Source organism: Carlito syrichta, unplaced genomic scaffold (genome assembly GCF_000164805.1).
Source record: "Carlito syrichta isolate Samal-C Ts95f unplaced genomic scaffold, Tarsius_syrichta-2.0.1 Scaffold308699, whole genome shotgun sequence".
NCBI lineage: Eukaryota > Metazoa > Chordata > Mammalia > Primates > Tarsiidae > Carlito > Carlito syrichta.
Window position 1 is genome coordinate 134235 of NW_007252795.1, and position 5950 is coordinate 140184.

The following is a 5950-nucleotide window of genomic DNA, read 5'->3' on the forward strand; positions in this document are numbered from 1 at the left end:
ATCACTTTAATGGTGAGGAGATTTTTCCCAAATCTATTCATTTAAAAATAGAGTCTATGTCTAATCCCCTTTGTTTCACATCGCCCCAACCCGTCCCCGGGGTCCTTGCCTCCTCGGGCAAACATGCGGGGCTCACGGCTCGAAATACAGCCCGGCTCCTTTTTTTTTTTTTGGCGCTTGGTAAGTGGCGCAGTGAATGTTTATGGAATTGAATCAAGCACAGCCTGTTCCGACCTCCCCTCCTCCCCGCCGTCTCCCTGCCCGCCCTGTGTGATCCTGCAAGCCCTCCCTCGCAGGGGTTGGGGCCGAGGTGCCCAGCCTGGGGGTCATGAAGGCGTGATGGGAGTACTTTTACAATCCTGTCTCTCAAAATCGTGATGACCTTTGATAGAGCAGCTGTAGATTTTGCAGGGGAAAAAACTAACCTATTTAGAAAGGCAGGAACATTGTGAGGTAAACGGTCTGGTGATTATCTCCCGAAACTTTCAAAGAACTAACTGTGATTAAAGATGTAAATGAGTACTAATAAATAAAAGGGAGTAGGCTAGAGGAAAAAGCCGCAATTCATGTGGATTTAGATAATATGTGGATTTTGAATGATGTATCATACAGAAGTGCTTTAACGGTGAAGATCACTTATTTAAACTTGGACGCATACTGAAAGCACTGGATTTTTTTTCAATGACGTATTTTGTTAACTTTGTAAAAGCGTTCTGTTGGAGCCAAATAATTCCATTGAGTGAACTATAGTGTTTACATGTATTTGTCATTTCATCTGAAGGGAATGGAGTATCAATCATTATAATCCTTATTTTACTTATTTATAATAAGTAAAGAAATAAGCAGCTTTGTAAAATAAGGATTATAAATAAGTGTCTTGGATACTGTCCAGTTTCACTATCATAAATTGTAAAATATTGTAAAATTTAAAGACAACGTTTGATTATTATTCAAAGTTGGCATGTAAATGCCAATTTAACTTTTAGGATATGAATTGAAGATTGATGATATGGGTAAAGTGAACAGGGATTACTTTTGAGAAAATTAAGTTACCCTTTAAAGAAAACATGATTTTTTTTTCCCCCAGCCTGAGTGCCCCTGCGGAACTGTTGTTATATATATATTTATACACACCCTGGAGAACCAGTCTCTGCCTATTAGTACCTTCGTTATCTTCAACAATTCCTTAACCTTGCTAAGGTTAAGGTTCCTGTAAAATGGTATTAATAACAGTACCGGAACTCATAGCATTGTTGAAGGATTAAATGAGATAATGCATCAGTTCGTAGAACATAGTAAGCATTCCATACTTGTTAACTATTATACTCTATGTCTAAACCACTACTAATATTGTCTCTTTCTGGGGCTTAATATCACACAGGTCCCTTAAACATCTTCTCAAGTTTATTCTGCACTAAGAGGAATGACTGCATCATTTTCCTGAGCTATGGCAGTTAGATCTGATAGTGGTAACTACACTACAGAACCCCCAAACCTGGCAAGAATGGCACAGATTTTGGCAGATTATGGCTTCATCCTCACCCAAAACTGATGATATTATCACAAGTGAGTATGGCACCAATTTCCTATACTAAACAGAGCTTCCAGATTCTAGTTTTTAATTGATGCTAATTTTTAATTAATTTAATTTAATTGATATTAGTTTTTAATTATTTAATAAATAGGTAAAGACCACTGAAGTATGTTTTTATTATTTGAGAATGATTTGTATGTGTTTTTTTAATTTACTCTCTGATAATCAGTGTCCAGTAATTATCACTATCAAATAATTATTAAGATTTTGCTATAGTAAAGTCATTTTGCTGGGAATGGGTACAAGTAGGTATAATACTGACCATATTTTCTGAACTAAACATCAGGGAAAAAATGATTTAACAGGCAAGTATTTGAAATCAGAACTGTTCCAAACAATATGGATTCCATGATTGCCTTTTTTTATTTTTCATTTATGAGTTGGGGTCTCTTGTCCAGGCTGGAGTGCAGTGGCACAATCATGGCTCACCCCAGCCTTAACCTCCTGAACTCAGGCAATTCTTCCTTCCTCCTCAGCCTCTTGAGTTGCTGGGACTACAGGCACACCCACCACACTCAGCTAATTTTTATTTTTTTGTGAAGACAGGGTCTTGCTGTGTTACCCAGGTTGGTCTCAAACTCCTGAGCTCAAGCAGTTTTCCAGCCATGGCCTCCCAAAGTGCTGGGATTACAGATGTAAGCCACAGCACCTAGCTCATGATTGCCTCTTATCCAGAGTTCCTCCACTTGACCTTCCTCTGCTAAACTTTTTATCCTTTTGACTGACTCTGACACCTTTCTGTATCTAAATATCTTTGTTTACCTCTTACCCACACCACTCACCTTTGTTTTCATTTTCGAACTTGTTGCCTTTTTTAAGTTAGGATCTTAATGACTATTATTAATTTCTACTTTTTAAACTTCTCTGTCATACAGCCATGGTCATAAAGTCCTTTACACTTAGGTTTAAGTATTTCTTCATACACCTGATAGCCTAGAATTGTCTTTCAGACACTGAATTTCAAAGTTCCTGTTTTCTCCTGTTTTTATCATCCTACATCCTAACTTTCTAACAAGCATCTCTCTGGCAAGGGCAATTGTGCAAATATTATTTACTTTGCAGAGATGATGCGACATTGAGAAGATGTGACTGCCTTTGCTTTCTGAAAATCATATATTTGTCCATATTTATGGGTCACATGGGATATTTTGTTACATGCATACAATGTGTAATGATCAAGTTGGTATTGTAAGTTATTGATCCGCTCGGGGCCATAGACCATTACCGATCCATGGCCTGTTACGGACCAGGCCCCACAGCAGCAGGTGAGCAGTGGGCAAGCTCTGCCTCCTGTCAGATCAGCAGTGGCCTGCCCATTATTTTATTTACCACTTCCGTTCATGCCTCTTTGTTTTTTGGGATGAGTTGTACAATTATTTTAATATATATTGCGATGTAATAATAATAGTAGAAATAAAGTGCACAATAAGTGTTATGTGCTTGAATCATCCCAAAACCCCCACCCCCCATCCCCCGTCCATGGAAAAATTGTCTTCCATGAAACCGGTCCCTGATGCCAAAAAGATTGGGTACTGCTGACCTAGACTATTTATCACTTCTGTGTTGGGAACATTTCAAGTTTTCTCTTACAACTGTTTTAAAATATACAGTGCATTGTTGTTAACCATAGTTACTCTACTCTGCTTATCAGACATTAGAATTTATTCCTTCTATCTGACTGTATGTTTCTACCCATTAACCAACCTCTCTTTATCCTCCCTGTCCCCCACCACATACACACATCCTTCCCAGCTTCTGGTAACTATTCTTTTACTCTCTACTTCTATGAGATCTATTTTTTTTAGCTCCCACTTACAAGTAAGAACATGTCTTTCTGTGCCTGGCTTATTTTATTGAACATAATGATCTCCAGTTCAATCCATGTTGCTGCAAATGACAGAATTTCATTCTTTTTTTTTCCTCTACCCATTGTGGGAGCTGTGGCATGGGACAGCTAGAATTTCATTCTCTTTATGACCAAATAGTATTCCATTGTGTGTATATGCCACATTTTCTTTATCCATTCATCTGTTGATGCACACTTAGGCTGATTCTATATTTTTGTTATTGAAAATAGCGTTGCAATAAATAGGGGAGTGCAAGATGTCTTTTTGATATACTGATTATCTTTCTTTTGGGTAAATACCTAGTAGTGGGATTGCTGGATCATATGGTAGTTCTATTTTTAGTTTTTTGAGAAATCTTCATATTGTTTTCCATAATGATTGTACTAAATCAAGTTGCTACCAGTAGTTTACAAGCATTCCCCTTTCTCTGCATCCTTGGCAACATCTTTCTGTTTTTTTGATAATAGCCATTCTAACAGGTAAGAAGATATCTTATTCTGGTTTTGGCTTGCATATCTTTAATAATTAATGATGTTGAGAATTTTTCTATGTACTTATTAGCTATTTGTATGTCTTCTTTTGAGAAATGTCTGTTTAGGTCCTTTGCCTACTTTTTAATGTGATTATTGGTTTTTTTGCTGTTGGGTTGCTTGAGTTCCTTGCATATTCTAGATATTAATTCTTTGTCAGATGAATAATTTGCAACCATTTTTCTCCCATTCAACAGGTTGTTTCCTCATTCTATTGATTTTTCCTTTGCTGTACAGAGCCTTTTTAGTTTAATATAGTCATTTATCTACTTTTGGTTTTTATTTGCCTGTGCTTTTGAGATCTGAGCCATAAAATTTTTGCATAGACCAACGTCCTAGGATGTTTCCCCTGTGTTTTCTTCTAGTAGTTTTATAGTCTTGGGGCTATCTTTAAGTCTTTAATATATTTTGAGATTATTTTGTTTGTTTGTTTTTAAGTCAGAATCTTATTCTGTTGCCCAGGCTGGAGTGCAATAAGGGCATGATCACAGCTCACCACAGCCTTAAACTTCTGGGCTCAGGTGATCCTTCCTCCACAGCCCCCCAAGTAGCTGGGACTACAGCCCTGTGCCATCACACCCAGCTAATTTTTTTTTTTTTTTTTTGAGTTGTTGTCTCACTCTGTTACTCAGGCTGGAGTGCCATGGCCTGCTCAAGGCCACCCCAACGTCAACCCGCTGGGTTCCGGCGATCCTTCCACTTCAGCCTTCCAAGTAGCCAGAACTGCAGGCGTGTGCTACCACGCCTGGCTAATTTTTGATTATAGAGGTGAGGTCTTGCCAAGTTGCCCGGACTTGTCTCCAACCCGCGGGCTCAGGCAGTCCACTTGCCTTGGCCTCCCAAAGTCCTGGGATTACAGGCTGAGCCACCAAGCCCGGCCGAAGTAGCACTCTTATGGCCACCACATACCGGCTAATTTTTGATTTATTATGGAGACAATGTCTCGCCAAGTTGCCCAGGCTGGTCTCGAACCCCTGGACTCAGGCAGCCCTCTCACCTCAGCCTCCCAAAGTGCCGGGATTACAAGTGTGAGCCACTGCACTTGGCATTTTTAAAATTCTTTTATAGAGATTAGGTCTCGCAATGTTGTCCAGACTGGTCTCAAACTCCTGGGCTTAAGCAATTCTCCCGCCTTGGCTTCCCAAAATGCTGAGGTTACAGGGCGTGAGCTATCACTCCCAGCCATGATTTTTGTACATGGTGAGAAATAGGGGTTTAGTTTCATTCTTCTGTGTGTGGATATCCAGTTTTCCTAGCAAAATTTTGAAGAAGTTGTGCTTTTCCCAATGTACATGCAACTTTTAATTGTAGATCACTTCTTAAAAGTTTACCCACAATAGCCGGGCTCAGTGGCTCAGCCTGTAATCCCCCGCCATTGGGAGACTGAGGTGAGTGGATTGCCTGAGCCCGTGGGTTTGAGACCCGCCTGGGCAGCGAGACCTCATCTCTACAATAAATCAAAAAATCAGCCGGGCGTGGTAGCGCGCGCCTGTAATTCCGGCTACTCGGTAGGCTGAGGCGGAAGGATCGCCGGAGCCTAGCAGGTCAAGGCTGCGGTGGCCGGGAGCGGCCACTGCACTCCAGTCTGGGTGACAGAGTGGGACTCCAACTCAAAAAAAAAAAAAAAAAAGTTTACCCACATTAAGAAAGGAGTGCTTATAGTGGAGTCTCTGAGTTGAAAACAAGGAATGCCAATATTGCTCAAATAGGAATTTTATTATCCCTATAGAAGGCAACCTGACATCATCAATCAACTTGACAGTCTCTTGTTTAAAGTTATAGATAGCCGGGCTCGGTGGTTCAGCCTGTAATCCCGTGCCTTTGGGAGGCTGAGGTGAGTGAATTGCCTGAGGCCGCGGGTTCAAGACCCGCCGGGCAGTGAGACCTCATCTCTACAATAAAAAAAAAAAAAAAAAAAAAAAAAATCAGCCGGGCGTGGTAGCACATGCCTGTAATTCCGGCTACTTGGAAGGCTGAGG

General features: G+C 40.3%; 1 protein-coding gene across 1 annotated transcript in view; it reads left to right on the top strand.

The window, feature by feature from the left end:
- The first annotated feature begins 1376 nt into the window (after positions 1-1376).
- The window catches only part of BAZ2B (bromodomain adjacent to zinc finger domain 2B), a 406036-nt gene continuing 401462 nt past the window's right edge, over positions 1377-5950 (top strand). The window contains exon 1 of the mRNA XM_021716325.1: positions 1377-1566. The gene's annotated coding sequence lies outside the window, so the exon portion shown is untranslated. The remainder of the gene's footprint in view (positions 1567-5950) is intronic.